Source organism: Crotalus tigris, unplaced genomic scaffold (genome assembly GCF_016545835.1).
Source record: "Crotalus tigris isolate CLP2741 ecotype Arizona unplaced genomic scaffold, ASM1654583v1 scf7180000017622.5263843, whole genome shotgun sequence".
NCBI lineage: Eukaryota > Metazoa > Chordata > Lepidosauria > Squamata > Viperidae > Crotalus > Crotalus tigris.
The window spans coordinates 2,302,035-2,324,139 of record NW_024096517.1 but is presented as its reverse complement, the minus strand read 5'-3'; positions in this window follow the sequence as shown (position 1 = coordinate 2,324,139).

The following is a 22,105-nucleotide window of genomic DNA, read 5'->3' as shown; positions in this document are numbered from 1 at the left end:
ATTTCTTTATCTTCAACCAGCAAAATAGCTCATTTATATAAAATCAAATTAAAGACACACAATTGTTTTAACATGGGAGAAAGCTATGGATACAGGGGAATGAGATACTGCTTAGGGAATGGCCAAATAGAGATACCTCCACACATTACATTCTTATGCTGTAAGGGAGATAGTGGAACATTTGTACTTTTAGACTTGCACAGTTCTATTAATGTAGTCTTTCAATAAAGAAGATTTAGCTTTCCTGCTTGTGTTTCCTGTCCACTTACCTGTGAAGGCTGACATTAGTCTTCCGAGTTTGAAAGTTTATATTACACTATATAGCAGTGGTGGCGAACCTATGGCATGGGTGCCAGAGGCGGCACTCAGAGCCCTCTCTGTGGGCATGCACGCCATCGCCCCAGTCCTAGGCCTTCAGCTGGGTTTTATAAAACCTTTTCACTTTAGGCCTCCGCTGCCGTGTGCAAAAAAAAAAAGGTTCAATCAATCAGTCAATTTCAACTTCTTGCGGGAAAAAAAAGATCTTGCAAAGTTGGAATTGATTGTTTGAACTTTTTAGTCCCACCCAGTCTGCCATTACCGCCGCAGCCACGCCCACCCAGTGGGCCACACCCACCCAATGAGCCACACCCACCCAATGGCCACACCTACCCGGCACCCAACCATGCATAAATGGGTTTTGGGTTGCAGTTTGGGCACTTGGTCTCTAAAAGGTTTGCCATCACTGCTATATAGCAATAGCAGTTGCACTTAGATTTGTATATCACTTTACAGTGCTTTACAGCCCTCTCTAAGAGGTTTACAGAGTCAGCTTATTGCTCCCAACAATCTGGGTCCTCATTTTACTGACCTCGGAAGGATGGAAGGCTGAATCAACATTGAGCCGGTCAGAATAGAACTCCTGCAGTACTGAATTCTAATCACTGCACCACCACAGCTCTAGATATCATATGCATATCTAATTCTGTTGAACCTCACCCGTCATTAGCTGCTATAATCTTAAGTTTTATGTTGTTCTCACTTCTCTGTTAGAATACCAGAATATATTATGTACTGATAATAAGCTTTGGTGTAAATCCTTTAAGAGATGTAGTGCCATTATTTGTGCTAAACCCCTCCCCCCATTATTTGCCATAACGATTTGCAAATTTTTCTCCTCTCCTGATTGAAAATCAGCTACGATTAGGCAAATCCAACTGGAAAACTGGAGCAGAGGACCCCAAGAATAGACCTTTCCTAGAATTCTTCCAACGTTCCAAATGCCGCTCCTGAAAGGATGAGAAGCATTATTTATAGAAAGGATTCAGACTGACAATATTTTAAATAATGTCAAGGATCTTGCAGTTAAATTAGCTCCTCTTTTAGCTTCCATTTAGCCCTCCGGGGAAGATCAGTGCTACATTTGTTAAAGATTATATAGGCATGGCTGAAAAAGAATCCTTCGGGATATACAAGATTTCGGCATGTGGAACTGTTAGGGGTTAACCTGCTAACATTCAGACAAATTGACAATGTTAAAAGGGTCTAGTTTATTTGGACTGAGGCTATGGTCTGTTTCTTTTCATCCATTCACATAGCTACTTGGGCGGTTAATATAGTTTTAACATAGTTTTATTGAAGGATTTATATATTTGTATGTTTGTTTTAACCTTTTACTATTGGGTGTTGTTTTTTAATTGAGGTGAGCCATCCAGAGAGAGGCAGCTGTACAAATCAAATACATCAATGCTCACCAAAAACTCAATTGATCTGAATCATTACCTGAATTTGGAAAATTTATTAGACTCAGAGTTCCAAATGAATCACTACATTGAAGCTTACCATGGCTTCATTGGCTAATCCTCTCTTTCCATAAAATGTTCTACTTCTGCTATACAACAAAATCAGAATAGATTCTGAACTAGGAGAATATGAAATCAATGAAATAGCTAAGTTCTGGTTGTTGTATTGATACAGGAAGTGTGGATGAGATATGTCTAAAACCATTGAAAAAGAAGTTATTGTTACTCTTAATACTTTGTAATTTGTAAAATGTTTGTTTCCAATCTCAAAAGAGCAGTGTATGATCTAACGTTGCATCAGGTGCTGAATTCTAAGAAAAACAATTTTTCAAGGACAGATTCCTTCGAAGAATTATCACAGTTTGTTGCATGCATCGTATATCATATATTAAAAGTTATTGCCCCACGGTGTGCATATGCATAAATAGAGAAATGTGTCTAGCATGCTATTTGCAAATAACCATTTTTGAGTTCAAGCAAATGCCAATCTGGAAATCTGTTTCACACAGTTATTATTAGCAATTTTCCAACTTTGTCAGTTTAAAAAAAAATGCCCTTAGGAACAGTTTTTGTGACTTGACGGCATGCATACAACTTATTTATTCCTCCATAAAAAGTCATAGTTTTTCCCCCTCCTTCTCTTAGTATTAATAACACTGAATAAGCCACAGTGAATGAGAAAAGTTATAATGGCACTGAAAACAAGTGACTTATGACCATTTTTCATGTGGGCATGTGATCAAAATTCAGGCACTTGGCTTTGTTTATGATAGTTGCACTGTCCTGGGATCCTAGGATCACCTTTTATGATCTTCTGATAAGCAAAGTCAATGGAGAAACCAGATTCACTTAACCACCGTGTTACCAACTTAACAATTGCAGTGATTCACTTAACTTCTATGGCAAAAAAGACTGTAAAACAGAGCAGAATTTACTTAACAAATGTCTCAGTTAGCAAGAGAAATGTTGGCCTTGGTTGTGGTTATAAGACAAGGATTGCCTGCATCTCTTTACTCAGCATCAGTGTCTAACCCTGAGCATTAGGCTATGCTTGTTGGCCCTTACCATTGTTTTCAAGGAACAAATTCCACAGTCTTTCCAAATCTCTGTAAATAACTGAGAATGGGGGAGAGAGGGAGGGAGGGAGGGAGGGAGGGAGAGAGAGAGAGAGAGAGAGAGAGAGAGAGAGAGAGAGAGAGAGAGAGAGAGAGAGAGAGAGAGAGGGAGGGAGAGAGGAAGAGATAGAGAGAGATTCTGCTTATTTCTGCATGCACAAGAACCACCACAAAGGTTCTTTAAATTTTCTGGCCATCCATTTCATTTGTAATTCCTAAGAAACAGCTTCCTTTTGTTTTATGAGGCCATCTATCCAGTGACCTGTGTCTGCCCCTTCTGTATGGTTGATTTCAGATCTTCCCTTGAAGCGTAGTTCTGCCAAAATGCACTCACTGTTTCCTTCCCAGATTCTCATCTGCTCTTCTCTCGGGAATTATGTAGACAGTGCCAAAATTAGATTTTTCCTATGATTGCACATCTACCATTCACCTTTATCTCCACAAGCAAGCAGGAAACTCTTCTGCCACCTGCTGATATCCTCTAAGTATCTTCCTTTCCATTTGTTTATTCATTTGCGTGCACTTATTCTTCTGTTGGTTTGTCCGATGTATGTGGTGGGACAAACCAACAGAAGAATAAGTGCACGCATTGAAGAACATAAGAACTCAGTCAAAAAAGAGGAACCAACATCTTCCCTGGTCCAACACCTTAAAGCCACAGGACATGAAATTGACTTTAAAAATACCAGAACCATTGCCAAAAGTGAACATTTTAATAATAGAATAAACAGAGAAGCCATCGAGATAGAAAAACGCCCACACAGCATGAACAAGCGAGATGATACCTCCCGCCTACCAGCCATTTGGAAACCCGCCCTTATTGACAAATGACTCCCTAACACAAAAAATGATACCAGACCCACACTCACAAAAACCACACAGGATGTCACCACCACACATCCACGCAAAAAACAAACCCAAAGCCACACCGATGACGAGGCACGACCACAAACCAGAAGCCAGACCACAGCTGCATCATTAGCCACTTTAAACCCCTCCAATCCATACATGAAGCAAACTGACACCCTCCATGAAGAGGAAGCACGACCACGAACGCGAAGCCAAAAATAGCAAGGCAGCCCAAAATCTCAAACCCCTCTGCAACTCAGACTAACCTGAGCACAATCAAACAGAACACTCCCCCAGCCAATCAGAGCACAGCCAACCCCCCAGCCAATCAGAGCACAGCCAACCCCCAGCCAATCAGAGCACAGCCAAGCCCCTAACCATTCAGAACACACCTCCACCCAATCAGAACACAGCCAAGCTCCCACCCAATCAGTTCATACCCCCACTGGCAGTTAAAAGGAAGAAACAGCTAAGACCACACATTGCTGCTCGAAGCACGAAGCTGAAAACACCAGCCTGAAGATGACGAATGGGACTTCGTCGAAACGTCGCCAAGACACTTCCAATTTTACGCGGGAGAAAACCCGAACAACCAAAGACCTACATATATATATATATATATATATATATATATATATATATATATATATATATATTCTTTTAATTTAACTAGATAATATGAATTTGGTCTAAGGAAAGGGAGGAATAACATGAGGAGGCAGACTTGGTTTTTGGATGACATATTTTTTAATTTTCTTTGACTTTACAAAATGCAATTTAAAGTCAATATACCCAGACTGTAAAAATGCATGTTTAGAAGGAAGCATGCATAAATTCCTGTGCAGAAAATAAGGAAACAGAAGATTTCCCTCCCTACGCTGTCTCCCCACTCTCCCCCCCCCCAGAAAGATTTATAGTGAAGTTTGAAAGACATTTTTCTCTACAGGGAACAAGGAGAAGCCACTCCTGCTGAGAGATTTTCATGAAATCTTTTTGATGCACCAGCTATTATAAATCACATGCGCGCACACAAAAAAATCCTAGGCAAAATGTAATATCAAGTTCCGTTTTATTAAAAGTCTCTCAGCATTCACAGCTTCATCATTTTTACTGAACTATCCAGTACAAGAAAACACGAGGGGTTGTGTGCATATATAGCTTGGTGATAGCGCTGTGAGTCCAAGAGAACAAAATTTGCAAAACTGCCAAAGATACTACAGGCTGCAGAATATTATCAAGTGGCAGGCAAAGGAAATATAAAGTCACAGAAAGAGAAATAGACAAAATTTTATCATCTCTCATGCCTGAAACCTATATACTGCAATGATGTCTTTATCTAAAAAGAGCAATTTTCCCCAAAAATGACTGTTCCTTTTTCAATGGCTTCTTTTCTTTCACAGTGAAGAATTTGATTCAACCGTGAAATATTAAATATCTGTCCATCCCTCCCTCCTTCCATATCTATCTATCTATCTATCTATCTATCTATCTATCTATCTATCTATCTATCTATCTATCTATCTATCTATCTATCTTCTCCACTATATCTATCTATCTCAATTCTGTTTATGTATGTATGTATGTATGTATGTATGTATGTATCTATCTATCTATCTATCTATCTATCTATCTATCTATCTATCATCTATCTATCTATCATCTATCTCTTCTATCTTTCTCTTTCTATCGGTCTGTCTGCCTTTCTGTTTTTCAGTCTTTGTAACTACTGTATCTTTCTACCTAGCTATCTTTCTATCTGTCTGTCTTTCAAATTACCTTTCCATTCTTCTTTCCAGCTATCTTTCTGTCTTTGCAGGAAGTCAGATACTTTAATTACCAACTGATTGCTGATTGCACTTACCAATACAGTTTTTCAACTACAAATTCAACTCAGTCTAGGAGAGCGAAGGGACATTTGGGAGTTATTAGAAACAGAGGTTTTATCTTTACAAAATTGGCAGAGACAGCTACCCATGATGTAAGAGAGAGAGAGAGAGAGGGAGGGAGGGAGGGAGGGAGGGAGGGAGGCTATCTCTGCCACTTCCAACAATAATAAACAAGTCTCAAAATCAGCAGCAAAAGACATTCTAAAATTTTCCTGGAAGTATGTCTGGAAAATAGAAACCTCTTTGACAGAGAAAGAAAACATTTGAGAAAGTAAGGACCGAATTTTGCCACAATTGGATATCAAGTTTACAACTATTCCTTGAAATGAACGTTCTCTGTCTGTCTATCATCTCTACATTTCATTTATAGGTCATGCAGGATGCTCTTAGCATAGATTTATTTAATCCTAGGCAGAGAAAGTTCTACTGCATCCCTCATTTTGCATACATACTTTTTGGTTTTGGAGCCTTTGTGTCAATATTGACCCCTGGGAACTGTAGTTTTCTTAGCAAGATTTTGGAAGTGTTTGCAACTGCCTCCTTTTCAGGGCTGAGAGAGAGTGACTGTCCCAAGGTCACTTAGCTGGCTTTGTGTTTAAGGCAGAACTAGAACTCACAGTCTCCCAGTTTCTCGCCTGGTGCCTTCCCCATAGTGGCTCTCATAATATTTTTAGATATATTTTTTTTAAAAAATAAACAATGCTTAGTTGATTAACTACCTTTTGGGAGCATCAGGAAACATTCTGTGTCCTTTTGTTTTTATTAAACTTGATCCTAAACTGCAACTATGTGTACAATTTTGCAGAGCCAGATTTTATGCCGGGATAATCAACTCATTAAAAAAAAAAAAAACCTCTTGAGGACTGCTGGGACAACTACAGAAACGAGGCAGTGCTGCCTTAATGGTTTCATAAGTCTTTATACCTTTTCAATAAACAGAATGATTTCAGCTCCCTTGTACAGCTATAAGTACTAACAGGGTCAATAGTGTCTCTTTGAAATCAATTCAAGTGCCTGAGTGAACTGGAGAACAAACTATTTTTAAACCGAAAAAGTAAAATGGAGTAGGGCACTTCAAAGATAATTGGGAAAGCATAATCAACTTTTAGTGCTATTTAGCTAGTACGGTCTAATAATGATTAGACTCAGAACAAATGTGTTTTGACATTTGGTTTTTTTCCCCTCCCTCCCCCTTCTAACTCTATTCTGCCACATACCTCTGCATCTCTTGAATTTTAGCACAATCGAGATTTTGTGGTAGAAGCACAGGATGGATCACTGGTCTTAGTGGGAGTTATTATCCTGCCTTTATTATTGTTATAAATACTGTAGAGTAACTCAAGGTGGCACATTCATCTAGGTCAGCGGTTCTCAACCTTTTTAATGCCGCGACCCCAACCGGTCGTAAGTCGAGGACTATTCAATTGGTCGTAAGTCAAGGACTACTCAACTGGTGCAGCACCGTTTGCAGAATAGGACTTTTGGTGGGCTCAGCAGGGCAGAGACAGCCTGGACAATTCCTATTGGCTTTTGAAAGCCAATAGAATTAGACTCTATTCAAGAGAGTCTATTCTATTGGCTTTCGAGAGCCAATAGAATAAAAGGGAGTAGCACAGCTAAGGAAAAGGGGGGGGGAAATTGGTGGACTGCGTTGTTTGACGACCCCCGTGAAATGGTCGTTTGACCCCAAATGGGGTCCCGACCCACAGGATGAGAACCACTGATCTAGGTTCAGAGAAAGATAATGCTTTCTTCTCCAAATGATGCACAAGTGTCTAAAACTGTGTCCTATAAGTGGAGATGGTTGGAGTTTTCTAGAGGCTTAGGAAAAGCTTCTTTGTTTATATTAATGCATCTTCAGAGGGATAGCATCAAGGTCATGCGAAGTGTTAGCACCGCTTTATACTGCTTTGGTAAGAGCCGACTTGCAAGACCGCATCCAGTTTTGGTCACCACAATACAAAAACGATACTGAAACTCTAGAAAGGGTGCAGAGAAGAGCAAGGCTAAAACATAGGCAGAATGGTTGTCTGCAACTGAATATGTCTACTCTAACAAAGAGAAGGACTAGGGCAGTGTTTCTCAACCTTGACAATTTTAAGGCACGTGGACTTCAACTCCCAGAATTCCACAGCCAGCAATACTGGCTGTGGAATTCTGGGAGTTGAAGTCCACACGCCTTAAAATTGTCAAGGTTGAGAAACACTGGACTAGGGGGTCCCATGACGTACTCTTCCAATATTTGAGGGGCTGTCACAGAGAAGAGGGAGTTGACTATTCTTCAAAGCACCTCAGAGCAAAACACCAAGTAATGGATGGAAACTTATCAAAGAGAGATCCAAGTAGAATTAAAGAGAAACTTCCTGACAGAACGAACAATTAATCAGTGCAATGATTTGCCTTCAGAGGTTGTGCGTGCTCCATCACTGTAGGTTTTTAAGACGAGATTGGACAGCTATTTGTCCAAAGTTCTATTCTTTTAACTAACAAGAGATGCTGCTTCTATGCAAAGGCATGTTTTGCTTTTGGCATCCGACCAATAAATAAAGAGGAAAACACCCATTAGTGATATGCTGTTGTCTTCCAAATTAAAAGTAAATGTGTGTGTGTGTGGGGGGGGGAAATAGGCAGAGGGTCCCTGCCAATTTGGAGTTGATCTTCAGTCATTTGTGCTCTGAAAAAGAGCAAGCACAAAGTTGCTTTGATATGGTGGCTTAACTTTCAGATTGGAACTTGATCGATCCTCTCCTTCAACAAGCAAACCAGCAGCTTTGGTTTGGCATCTTTTTTCTCCTTTGTTAATGAGCCTTGTTAAGGAAATAGTTCTTTCTTCTGTTTTCCTCCTCTTCACTGCTGCACGTTGAAACTCTTTTAATCCACTGGATCTTTTATTTCTAAAGCAGGACAGAATTCTGCTTAGTAATTTTGCAAACGTCCTTTTCCTTGCACAAAAAAGGCTTCAGTTTCCTCGGAGTTTATTCTGGAGATTTGGAGAGTTTGTTTACTGCTGTTACATCTTTCCATCATTTAAAAGTTTTCTCGGCTGCTGTCACTTCCCATTCTGAAAAGCTCAGAGATGTTAGCCCAAAATGTCTTTCCTTTGGGAACTGATGGAAATATGGGAAGCCAGGGAAACTGGAAACAACTAGTGAGGTAATTATACAATGGAAGGGAAAATGTTCATTGATTCCTAGTTACTGAATGACAAGGAGTTGACAAGAATGCCATTTCTTGTCTGAAATTTCTAAAGCCCATTGTCTTTTTATAACATCGAAATATTATTTCATTTTGTAAAAAAAAAATCAGGAGATTTTATATGTTCATTGGTAAGTCCAACACCTCTGAAGAAAGTTAGCTTCTCAAGCAGGGTGATAAATTAAGACAGCGAAGTGTAAAATGTAATGACATACAGTATGTGGTTAATACAAGACCAACAAGTGTGACATAAATAAAGACAACAAACTCATTTTTTGCACACAGTTAAGTAGGGGTTAAAAGGTAGCACTGTTTCTCAGTCAGCCTTGAATTTTTAACACTGAACAGATCAATGTTACACTAGACAAATCATTCTTCAGGGGCCTTTATAGCATAAGACATTTTTATTTATATTTCTGCAAATGTCTTTTTTGTGTAACCATCTTCCAGCAAGCATAACACTATTCTTATGTGTAAACTCTAACTTAGACACAACAGAGCAGCAACAATTCAGGAATGAAAGCATGAATAATATGTGTGTGTTAAGCTATATATGTACTATGTATATATTTGTGGTTTTTCTACAACATCATGTTCTAAACACCAATCCCAAACTGTTCATCCTTTACGTCTGGTTCAATACTGAGAAACAAGGTTAGATAATATTTTGGCTCATTCAACCGAGTTCTTATATATTCTTTCCGTGTACAAAGTTAACAAGCCACATTCTCCCTGACCTTGACTTGCAAAGCCATTATATGATGATGTGATCACATCATGTTGATTATGAGATTTTTGATTGGCTGACTTCACCACCATCCAGAACATCCTTTGAAAGCAAAGTTGTGCCAAATCAGCTCTCCCAACGAGCAATTTGATTGGGGCAAACATTATTATGAGATGTGTTTTTTTTTTTTTTAGATTACCTGGCAAATTCCTCCTTTTATCTTCATGATTTTCAATTGTAAGTCAATATGGCTGGTTAAATGACCATATAAGAAAGAAACACTAATTCATGTATTTTTTTGTTCAAACCAACTGCATTCTTAGCACATGGTTTCAGGTGCCTAGAGCTGACAGTTTCCAGAAATAGCAACATAAGTGTGTGCCTCAGAACTGGCTCATTTTTCTCTTGGGACACATCAACACCATTGAGATGTGTGAGAGCCTTAATTTTAGTACCTGCAGTACCATATGCTTAAATGAAATGTTTAATATTAAAAGTGTCTGCCATTTAAAATGTCAACTTAAAGTAACAATTATGAGAAATAACAGCTGGCACATGGAGATGTTCTTCCTCGCCCAGGACAAGGGCCTGCCATAATGTTATGAATAATGTATGGCTAATATTGGGTATCTAATTCTGAGCATAGCTACAAGCTGATGACAACTATAGGGGAGCAAGGAATCATTAGCACACAGTCCAATAGACCTACTGGCAGCTCAGTATATGATAGTTTAATTGTATTAACGACAAACTATTGTATTAACTATTAATAGCACACTATTTAAAGCTATTCTGCTTGTCAGTCCTGCTGAAAATAAAATGGATCCTGTGTACTCTTTCACGTCCACAAGTAAATGCTGCAGGCTGACTAAAAATGAAGCAGAAAATTCAGAAAAATAAGATTGGAATATTCTTAAAACCGGAGGGATTCACATCACCCTTGTACGTATATACAATATTAATTGGCAAAGTTTGAAAATGGTTGCTGTTTTGCAAGTTGAAGGTTGACTCCAGCAAAAAAAAAAAAAAAAAGAACTGCTTACTCTTCAAATACAACTGTCTAGGTTGTATTTCTTCTCCCACCAAACTAAATAATAAATATTTTTTTTCTTGCTAATCTTGCAAACCTGGATGCAATTCTTATGCCAAAAATCCCACGTCTCTGAAATCCATTTTGCCCAGATTGTAAACAACTCTAGAGCAATAATGGAGTGAAATAATACAGCCAGAATTCTTCCCGTGGGACTTTTGTCAGTAACAATGCAGCCATCTCCATGAAGAAAAAATCCTGTCCTTGAGAAGTAAGTAGAGAATTTCTTTTTTCCCCTGGAGAAATCTGAAAACGTCGTCCTTTCACATTCTTTGTTGACAAATCTGCTTGTGACTGATGCTGGAATAAGCCCACCTCCTGTTCAACCAAAGCTTTTTTACAGGTATAAACCAAGTGATTGTATTTGTCCTAATTCAAAGTGAAATGTACAACAGTGAGACAGCTTTTGCAAGCAACGTTACCTTTTCTAATTCTTTTGGCGTTAGCCACAAGCCTGTTATGTCCTATCTTGGCTACGCCTCTTCCATCCGCTGACACCTGACGGATGAATAAAGTCCACAATTAACACGCAAGCAAAACTAGCCCACTTAGACAAATGGGAGTAAATGACTTGGCATTGTTTAAGATGGGAGGGAAGATTGCTCCATGGAGGATAACTGACTGATAAATGAAGCCCTTGAGATGAGGAAAAACAAGTGTTTGTCTTTCTGTCATGCTGTAATTTCTGTTCAGAATTCTTTCTTCAAGCAGTTTCCTCCTCCTCTTTTCCTCCTCCTCCTTCTCCTTTTCCTGTTGCAACTATAGCTTTTGCCAACACATTGCTTGAATTTTTAAGAAGGCTTTTAATTCAGTATTCAGAAAAAGCAATAGCAGTTTCGATGAAACATCTGAGATCCTGGATTTAGAAACTGTATTATTACTTTTTTAGAAGATGGAACACAGACCAACAGCAAGTAGACTTAGAAGGCCATGTTTTATTGTTAGACCTCTCAATCTGTCTCTCTGCTTTTCTAAGCCAATGTAGTCATGCGTAAGATGTTGGAATCAGAACTGAGAGATTGTGGGTTCTAATTTTCTATTGGGCATGGAAGTCAATGTAATTCTGGGGCAAGCCCCATCTCCGGTTCCCATCCCTCTTCTCAGGATGGAGAAGAAAGCATTATATACAGCACATGATCCTGAGGTGGGATACATCTCAGTGAATAACACCAGTCAACATTGGGCAAAGCAATTGTGTCAATGCGGGCAGAGCTGGTAAGAGGCATTAAAAAGAAAAAGAAAACCACAGTTCTATCCAGCCTACCCAAACTAAAATGAACACACAAATCTCTAATGGGAACAAAATAAAAATAAAACAAAGCCACCCCCAAAACTCAAAAAGTCATCAACATTTGGACAATATATTAACCTGAATTTTGATAGTATTGTTGAATTCTAATATAATATGTCAAGTAACTGAAAGGATTAAGCAAAGGGTCAATCTTGGCATAGAACACTACTACATATTACTATCATTGCAAGTGTCTTTTTGTCTTCAGAAATTTGATAAAGGCAGAGAGCTTCCAATTATATAACAATTTGTATTATTATAGTCATTAGCACAGTCCAAAATGCATGGAAACCATGGAATCCCTCATTGATCCCATTCTAAACTTTACAGTGCGAGACTACCACAGCAAAATTCTGTGCAAGCCTGAAGGCTATTCCTCCAGCAACATTTCTCACTAATAGCGAACAAAGCCAAATAAATAAAAAATAAATAAATAAAGTCAATGTGACTAGCATGATTTCTCAAGGGATCTTAAATTGGAATGGAGAATCTGTATTTCCTTTATACCTTCCCCGTGTAAAACGTCAATACAATTAAAAGTTTAAGTTAAAGCAATAAGAATGGCATGTGTTTTGCAACTTAAGGAAAGACAGTTGGAAGAAATCCAAAGAGAAAGAAATAGGGTTTTTTTTTTCTTTTTTTTAACTCTTTCTCAACAGGTTTGTGTTTTTACACAGGGGTATATCAAGACACAAATGTTAAAAAGGGGACGAGATACACTGTCATGGCTTCATCTTCTCTTCCTGGAGTTAGATCTACCATTCCAATCCAGTGGCTGTCCTGCTGCTACTTCAACTGCAAGATATTCTTTGTTGAGTTCTGTAGTTGGCTTCCATTTGACCACCAAGACACACAACTCTAGAGCTCAACCAAGCCCTGGTTTCTCTGCTGAGCAAACCAGAGAAGCAACCACCATTGCATCTTTAGGATCAGAAGCTCAGCAAGATCCTGAAGAATGACCCAAAGGTCATCTTTCAAGAAAAGCCCTGAGCACATTTTTCTTATCTTCGTAGGTTTAGGAGGCAATATTTACATTATCTGAGAACTCGTATTTCAGAAATATTTCTTACACAGTTTCTGATGTACCTTACAGAGAGTTTAGAAAAGGATGAGAGTTCTTTAAACCTATGTTCAGCAGAGGTAAGGGATTATCTGGCCCTTGGGGCCTTCTAAAGGTCAACTGATCGCTGATAAAGTGGTGGAACAAAAGCTTTCTTGCCGAGCAATCCAGGTTATTATTTTAATTTGTGATGAGCTCTCCCAGGTCCTGACATTGCCTTACAGTGCAAAAACTAAGGTCAGCTTATGTCATCTTCTCTTTGTACACTCTTCATGTATAATAAGCTTGAAATCTTCAGTCAAGATATGGATGAATTAGAAAGCTTTATACAGTGAAAACCCATTTTACTCCCAGTGGGATCATTTGCATAAGTTTCTGTGGGGAAAAATGCACGTGCAGCAAACTGCCGTGCTTTCCCGCCCACAAACCTCATAACCTTTTGATACCCTTTGTCCCAATGAAGCAGCCAGAAGGTCATCCCCTTTTGACTTAATGCCTCACCTACCTAAATAGATAATATGCTTAAGATTACTTCCTATCTCTTCCTGCCTTTGTCAGTTCTTTCTCCTTTTGATCTACTGTATTTGTTCTTTACCTGGTCTTTGATCAGGTAATGTGTTATTAGAAAATAGTTGCTTATATGAAGGAATTTTCCAGTGAAGAAACTTTATGTCAGCATCTAATGGTTAAACTTATGAATGTAAAATGCCAGCATTTAATGGTAAAGCCTATGTATGTAACAAGTATATAAGAAGCAATAAACTCAGAGTTTGTCAAACTGTGTCCTGCAGCTTCAAATCTCTGCTCAAGACATGCCTGTGTCTTTTTCTTAGCGTCTTACAAGTTTCCTCCTCCCCCCCCCCCATTTTTTCCCCCAAGCTTGGAGAAAACGCAATCACTCTTTCAGACCTATTACTTCACATTGGTCATCTATATAGATGACAGCTCTTCTTTTTTAACTTTCTCTCAGATGTCTTTGTCTTCTGCTTTATCTTTCTTCAAGATTTATTTTTTATGTAGAAATACATTCATATTTCTTTCTTGAGCATAGGAAACTTTCTCAAAGAGGAAGTGTGTAATCGGTTATCTAGCACTAATATTTTACTAAGGATTTCAAAAAGTGGACTTTCTGTCTTTTGCTTGTGATCAGCAGCACAAAATAGGTTTCAAAAGGTTGAATTTCTCTTCTGCAAAACAGTTCATAAACTTTATTCAAAGCTAGGCTGGCTTGTTGGGGGGGGGACAATTGCCAATTGGTTATAATCAACTAGAATGATGAGTGTGTCATGGTTACGACTAATGAAACATTCCAAAGAACTTCCAGGCATTTATTTTCCTAAAAGTCTTTTATTGTTACAAAATGTCGGCACAGGCACAACAGAGGTTTTTTTGCCAGAATCTGAATTCCTCTTGCTGGCATCTAACTTTTCTTGCTAAACCCCTCCCTTATCTTGCAGTCACAAATCACATCTTCCAATTAGCCCAGAGGGCAGAGATTCACTTCCTTTCCTTTTTTTTTTTTTTTTGGCTTCTGAATTAACTCTAAAAATACCAAACAGTTCTGCGTATTGTCAAAAGCAAGAATATACAATATTTGCAGCACTGACATAGTGATTTCTTACCTATAGCTCCCACACAGGAAGCTTAGTGTTAATGTAAAGATATCTTGACAGGAAAAAATCGTAATTCCCCCTTTTATCCTCATGCGGTGTCTTTTAATTTTAAAAAGGAGACGGATAACCTGATGGCTATAGAACATTCATAGAAGGAAAATATATCTGTCTGTGTCTGCCTGTCTGTCTGTCTATCTATCTATCTTACCATATCTCATCATCTCTCATCTCTCTATTGATTATCTATCTATCCATCCATCCATCCATTCATCCATCCATCCATCTATCATCTATTTTTGCTGAACCCATTGATTTCAGTGAGATTTACTTTCACTGCAGTGTGCAAAAGACTGCAGCCACAGGATCACATATGTACCTTAATGTTTATTAAGCTGAAGAAAACAGATTTTCGAGTAGGTTTCTGTAGAGTTGTAAAGGTGTAAAGGTCAATGTAAAAAAAAAATCTAACAGGAAGCATTATTTTAAACTTTCTAGTCTGTGCACAAAGCAAGCCTAAAATATATCTTTTAAGAATTGATGATTAATCTTTAATTAGTACCCCTATCTTGCCATCTAGCATAAACATTAAGATGGCACAATAATGGTATTCACCTATGGCTTGATGTACATATATAAGTGTGAGACTACCAGCAATGATAAACATTTGTACATTGTTCTAAGACAGTGCTATGAAAAAAGAGATCCATATGACTGCTGGGTTGTATTTATGAGCAACACTGACAGAGATGCTGCTATTGTATTCCATATTAAAGGCATTTTATTAAGAAGGGAGTTGGCAAAGTGTTGATTTCCTAGCACTATAATTTTGTGGTCTGAATTTGGGAGTCAAGAAGCATCAGAGAGACGGATTAGGAATGCAAAGTAGAAGTGGTTTAGTCATTGTTGATCCAGAAAACTACCAAAGCGTCTTCTGTCAAAAATATATATTTACGTTTGTCCCCAAATACATTTTTTCCAGAGAGTGATTGTGACCTTTGCTAAGTGAATTACTTAGTAATCCTCATGTGTCTTTAATATTGTTCAGCAACCCTATATTTACCAAGCAAATCTTATTAAGCAATCTGCCTCTCATATGTTAGAAAACCTGCCTAATAATCCCCAAATCTTTTTACACACAGAAGCTCAGGGCCTCACAACAAAGAATGAATTTTGATTGACAGAACAGCAATACGAAATAACGCCTGGAAATTGCCAGAGAAAATGAAGAATGCCCAATCAAGTTTTTCAATCTTTCTTTATAAACTTCAGCCAGTAATTTCTTTCCAGGGCTTACGTGAACTTCCAGAAAAATGAAGTCAGAAACGTGTTGACCCTGACATCTGCACAGCTTATACTAACAGAGAAATCAATTAATATTCATACAGGGGAAGATACAAGAGAAATGAATTTGTTTAAGCCATGAATGATTGCATTTGAAATTGAGACGGCAGTAGAAAGCAAGGATATAGGCCATGAGGATTTTTTTATTCTGGGAGGCCAAAGAAATAATAGATTAACTTTTAATGATAATTAACTATTAGCCAATTGGCTTGGCCAAGCTAGATAGAAGTGGTTTCTGATTTTCCTGACATGGGGTTATACATACATTTATATTTTGACCTCTCTGTCTAAAGTTACATCATAGAACATAGAATAACAGAGTCGGAAGGGACCTTGGAGATCTTCTAGTCCAACCCCCTGCTCAAGCAGGAGACCCTGTACCATCTCAGACAGATGGATGTCCAGTCTTTTCTTAAAAACCTCCAGTGACTGGTTAATTCTTCTCACTGTTAGGAAATTTCTCCTTAGTTCTAGGTTGCTTCTCTCCTTGATTAGTTTCCATCTATTGTTTCTTGTCCTGCCCTCTGGTGCTCTGGAGAATAATTTGACCCCCTCAGCTTTGTGGCAGCCCTTCAAATATTGGAACACTGCTATCAGGTCTCCATGGTTCTTTTTTGACTAGTCTAGGCATGCCCAATTCCTGTAGCTATTCTTCAGATGTTTTAGCCTCCAGCCCCATAATCACTGTTTCCTTCTTCCCATAAACTACTCTTTCTAATCTGTAAATCCCTGAAATTACAAGTTCATCTCTCTTTTTTTCCCAGCAAATTTCATAAAAGGTTTCCAGTCACTGATAAATGTACTTGTTGATCTTTGTGTAATCAGACAAGTTAATTTTGCCATCTCCATGAGTTCTGTCATCTCCATCAACCATTCCTCCTTTGTGGATAATTCAGAGTCTTTCCATTTGTGCTGTAATCCTATATATAAAAAAATTATTTGTCATGGTTTTTTTTCTAATTGGCTGTCCATTAATTCTCTCTCTCTTTTTTTTTATCCTTGATCTTCTCACTGACTCCAAAGTTTTTTGGTTCAAAGTTTGTCAGTGAAGCTGTGAAAATGTCTTAGCTGACCACTGTGTTTGAACTATAGGTGACAGATTAAAATCTGCAACATTTATGATTCTGGAATGTGATCACCCACAAATTAATTTATTAAGGAAAGTTATTTCTCTGTTTTCTTAATAGGAATGTCGGCTGAGCTATATTTAAAAGTGAAGTTAAAACCATCATATTTGTGAGTACCAAATCCTTGACTTTTTTAACACATTTCCTTGTCGTCTATCATCACCTAATTAAGATATCATTCATTTATTTACCGTCTCTGCTGCTGACTTCTCTCAGTTGACATTATCTTTATGAAAATGACTTCCCAACTACAATATTTTATGATGCAGAAACCCGATCTGTGATATCACCTGGCTGACTCAATCTGTCACCACATGCTACAAGGAATAACCTTGTTGTTGTTGTTGTTGTTAATTGCAAAGTCGTGTCCGACCCGTCGCGACCCCATGGACAATGTTCCTCCAGGTCTTCCTGTCCTCTACCATCTTCTGGAGTCCATTTAAGGAATGGTCCATTTAAGACCATTTAAGGAATAACCTTAAATGGTCTTAAAGTCACACTGCAGCTTTGAGATGGTACATGTAGCATGTTAAGTAACACCATCTGTTGGGGTCTAGATTCTGGTAAATCATTCAAACTTTATGTAATATTAATGAAAGTCCTTCTGTCTTGGAACGAAAAAATAGGAAAGATATGAACTCAAACTGACTGAAAGAGGCCAGGGATCCTCAGTGTGATGACTGGCAAAAAAAAAAAAAAAAAGCTGCCAAGAAAACTAAACTACCATCTTGATTCAGCTACTATTTTGTCTCTCCTGGGCAGAGAACGACCCATTCAAGGTTCAACTTTCCTCTGTTCAGGCATCATGCAGGTCTCAGGAACAAATGTTTCTTGATATCTGTGTGTTCCACCAGGTCACTGATGTGTGGATTGGGCTGGTCTAACATGGCAAGTTGATTTATTTGGGGAACAAAAAGATTTTCAGCTCATGCGCATTGATTGAATGCCCTCTCGAGCCAAGAATTCAATGTGAGGTTTCTGGATGAATTAAGAATTTGACGCAGGAAATTGATTTGAGATTTGATTGTGTTGGCAGTAAATATCCAAATCAAATATTTGTTTAGCCTAAGTGCATTCCTAATTTAATGTGTGTAATGTTATGGGGAATACATTGGACCTTCCTGAAATATGGCAGGACAAAAACACATGCCTAGATTCAGTAGGACATAGACAGTGAGAGCAACCAATGTTGGCTTGCGGTGAATAATGTAATACAGTAATATCTTTCCATAGAATTTTAGCAGATAACTTCACCAGAGAGCTGTTTTGTAGCCAAGAGAAAGTCATTAAGGAACTTAACACTTAGCAGTTTCAAATTTAAACCCTCTTAAAATATTTTGGGTTGCACAGTCAGCCAGATGTTTAATCTGGATTTGGCATATTTGTCCACCTATTGAGTTCTTCTAAAGATTTGGGATAGGCAGATGTTGTTGTTTAATACTATCAAAGGTGCAGTTTCCTCCAGCTTCCTTACTTTATGCTAACAGGACATCTGAAAATAGTCCATACACCCAAAACAGAAGCTCATCTCTCCACCTTTGAGAGTGTTCAAGGGTCACCAATGCTGTCCCATTCATTTATGGATTTTGCTGCCTGTGATTTGTTGCCAATTAGTGCAACAATAACCAACTTCAGACACTGATGTTGCCTCCTTCGTGTAATTAGATTCTTGAAGAGAAGATGAGCTGCAATGAAAAGTGTGGCCCATGAAATCCTGTTGAATAGCCCCCCTCCTTTCTTTGTTGTCTGATGTTTCCCCACTTCTTAGGAACAGGCTGAAATAATGATAGTAGTTATCTTATTCTATTATTTTGCAATTGCTTGACAAGCAATGGGTCATTCTCGTCCACCATTTTCCCTGCAGGCAAGCATTCTACAGGAGTGATATGAAGCAGTAATGAAACCCTGGCAGCACTGACTATTATATCAATACAGCATGAACTTCCTTAACTACAATTATTTCCTTCTTATCTAACCCACTGTTTATGAACTGCACAAGTTGGGGAATGGATTGTAACTCTTTCCATAGCTGTTCAGACAAGTCTTTGAATGCATTGTTCTCCAGTTGGACAGGTTTAAATGAAAGGCTTTCCATACTTGGGTTTTGTAGTGAGTCAGTGTGTTGTAGAGATGTTAAAGAAATCTGACACAGATTTCTTTTTTCCGCTGATAAAATTTGCACTCCACCGAATCTAGATTCCACCTCGGTGCAGATAGCAATAATTGCATGGAGCTTTTTCCCAGCTGGCTAGGAAAGTTTAAATCACAGTATTTTTAGGAGGGTTTGCACAAGTTTGGATGGATGGATGGATGATATGACTGATTTATGCAAGCTTTATTATATGTCTGTTATATGTCTATAACCCTGTGGTAATAAGGTATCTTGTCTTCCCTTCCAAAAGGAAGTATCCTAATTTGACTATGACAAGGAGATTATACTCCTGTTTGAGAACTATTACTAAAAATACTCAGAAAGACCAGGCTGTGGAGCTTGGGGGAAGAATGCCCCATCTATATCTCTTCATTAATGGAAAAGTATGTACAATGGAACTTCCAGCACAGAAAAGCCCACTACATCTAAAATTGTAGGGACTGAAGCAAATTATTCTCCCCTCTGAGATGAGATGGCCATTCTGGGAAACTTCATTCCTTTTAAGAAGTCTTCTTCTGCTCATTGATTTCACTTATATATGACCTTCTGAGCTGAATGAATAAGTTAAATAAAGACTACCTGAAGTCAGTTCAACTTCTGATGATTATATGGAAATATCCATATTATTGTTTTCTTGAATCATTGATTGGTTTATGGATGATACTCACTTCATTATCTCCATTCTGGGCTGAATGGAGGTTCTGGATGAAATAAAGCCCAGGAAAGTTATTGCCCAGTGTTGACTGGTGTCTCAGTTTTGCCTGAAATAGAACAGATTCTGAAGGCGGTCACTCATATTCATGACATCTTTCATTTAGAGACTGCAGCTCATTTTATTTGGGGCTGCCCTGGAAGACCTCTTTCAACTGATGCAAAATGCTGTGGCCCCAGTATCCCAGTATTAATTTCTTTCCTGCCATGTAGTGTCACTTCCAGAGGCATTGGATACCACTATGTTTCTGAGTACAGTTCAAAGAGATGGCCATTATTTATAAAACTCTACATAGCTCAGGGCAGAGTCTGCTTACTCAGTTTGAACAGAGAATGCCTGCTGAAGGAACTTGACTACTAGGAAGTGGGATGAGAGGGAACATCCTTTGAATAAGCTGAATTCTTCCTTTTTCTACCTCCCAAAGCAACTATCTATGTATATATCTATCTATGTATCTATCTATCTATCTATCTATCTATCTATCTATCTATCTATCTATTTTTAAGTCAAATTTATTTGCCTTCCATCTTGTGGTTCAAGGTGACTCTGAGCGGCTTACAACAAGATTACAACAACAACATTACAACAAATTTTTAACTTACAGCAAAATTCCGATTCTTGCAGCCTTACAAAGTTTTTTTTTGTAAAGTAGGCTGTTTGGGAAGACTTTTAGGGATTGAGTACTTATGTGTTATTGGTGCAGAAGGATGAATAGTTGAATATCATCATTGTAGTAGACGTTTTACCATTGCTGGATTTATGACTGCTTTGGTATTGTATTGCTTTTGCTCATATATGCAACTACGGTAAGTGTCTTTTAGATTAAAGCCTTCTACACATAATAAACAAATTAGGAAGTAGCTTGTTATTGCTACCATGGGATATATTTTTTTTAAAAAAAACCCTTTTTAATCTAGTCTACAACACTGAGTTTTTGGTAACACCCTCCTCATTATTCGGATTGAACATTGTCTAAATATGAATAATTTTTGATGCAGCTTTGCCTTTATAAAACCAACCAAGATTGGCATCACCACCTGCTGAGACACTCCAATGAGGAGATAATGAATTTTTTTAAAAAGGAGGGGGAGTTACAAGGGAAACTCAAATCAATCCAACTTTTTTTTAAAAAAAAAAATGTAATTGAGATTTTGTAAACATAGGGAGAGTGACACAGTTCATGTGGGAAAGGTGTAGATGGCAACTTCTCAAGGCCAGGTACATAACAGAATAACAGAATACAGAGTTGGAAGAAAACTTGAGATCTTCTAGTCCAGTGGTTCTCAACCTGTGGGTCGGGACCCCATTTGGGGTCGAACGACCATTTCACGGGGGTCGCCAAACAAGGCTGTCTGCCATTTTTCCCCCTTTTCTTTGGCCACGCCCCTGGCACCCGGTGATGTATAAGTGGTTGGGGGTCACCACAACATGGGGAACTGTATTATGGGGTCGCGGCATTAGAATGGTTGAGAACCACTGTTCTAGTCCAACCCTTTGCTCAAGCAAGAAACCCTGTACGATTTCAGGCAAATGGTTGTCAAATCTCTTCTCAAAAACCTCCAGTATTGGAACAATCACAGCTTCTGGAGGCAAGTTGTTCTACTGATTAATTGTTCTAACTGTCAGGAAATTTCTCCTTAGTTCTAGGTTGGATCTCCCCTTGATTAGTTTCCATCCGTTGCTTCTTGTCCTGCCTTCTTGTCTTCCACCCACTGCTTTTTGTCCTGCCTAAGATGCTAAACAGTGTTGCATCTGTAGAAAGATCTTTTCTTCAGATCCAGAGAAGATTTTAAAGGAAGAGGAGAACAGATTTATAATAGAATAGGGCTGGAAGGGACCTTGGAGGTCTTCTAGTCCAGCCCCCCGCTCAAGCAGGAGAACCTATACCATCTCAGACAAGTGACTGTCCAGTCTCTTCTTTAAAATCTCCAATGATGGCGTGCCCACGATTTCTGAAGGTAATCCTAATCTGTTTAGCACTCAAAAATTAAACATTGCTTGGTAAACAGCTGCCAGCCAGTGCTTATCCTTCTCTACAGACAACTTATACCCCATGAATCTTGCACCGGATAGCCTCCTGTTCCACTTCCAACTTCCATATATTTTTGAAAAATAACTTCTGGCACTAAGTAAGCCTGTCAATCTCCAGCAATAACCTTTATCCTT